We start from the raw sequence: 565 nt of genomic DNA, 5'->3' as shown, positions 1-565 counted from the left end.
AAGAGAGCTGATACATTGTGGGGACTGCAGTCAATGTCATGAAACAAAATGTATATCAACTGTTGTATGGGAAATGAATTTGCTCTGTAAATTTTCAGCCAAATCACAATAAAAATTTTTTTCCATTGCCTCAGTTTGTTCATATACTTCATTTGTTTTCATTACCTGGATTATTAAATGATCCTAGAGCTTGCACATTACCTCTGTTCACAATTTACCTCTTTCTCTTTTATGTGATCTGAAAAAAAAATTGTTACAATTTACTTCTCAGTGTCAGAATAGTTTCTATAGAAATATTTGAAAAGTAATTTCATTTTATGGTAAATTAACAGTTTTATTCACTGTATCACTGAGTATATTCTTGGCAGGCAAAACTTCTCTTCTGAACTGCATACAGGTACACACATTTGATTGAAGAATTTCCCACAGACTGGCTTCTGGTATATTGCAAACCTTGTTTCTTCTCCACCTCTCACATCCCAGATGCTCTAGGACACCCACCTACCGCATGATGTCAAAGGAGTTGTCACAGTGGGCAGAAGGACTATTCCTGGAAGTCGTTCCT

The sequence above is a fragment of the Orycteropus afer genome, unplaced genomic scaffold, assembly GCF_000298275.1.
Source record: "Orycteropus afer afer isolate SDZICR_OR568_19922 unplaced genomic scaffold, OryAfe1.0 scaffold00401, whole genome shotgun sequence".
NCBI lineage: Eukaryota > Metazoa > Chordata > Mammalia > Tubulidentata > Orycteropodidae > Orycteropus > Orycteropus afer.
Note: the sequence above shows the minus strand (reverse complement) of the source record.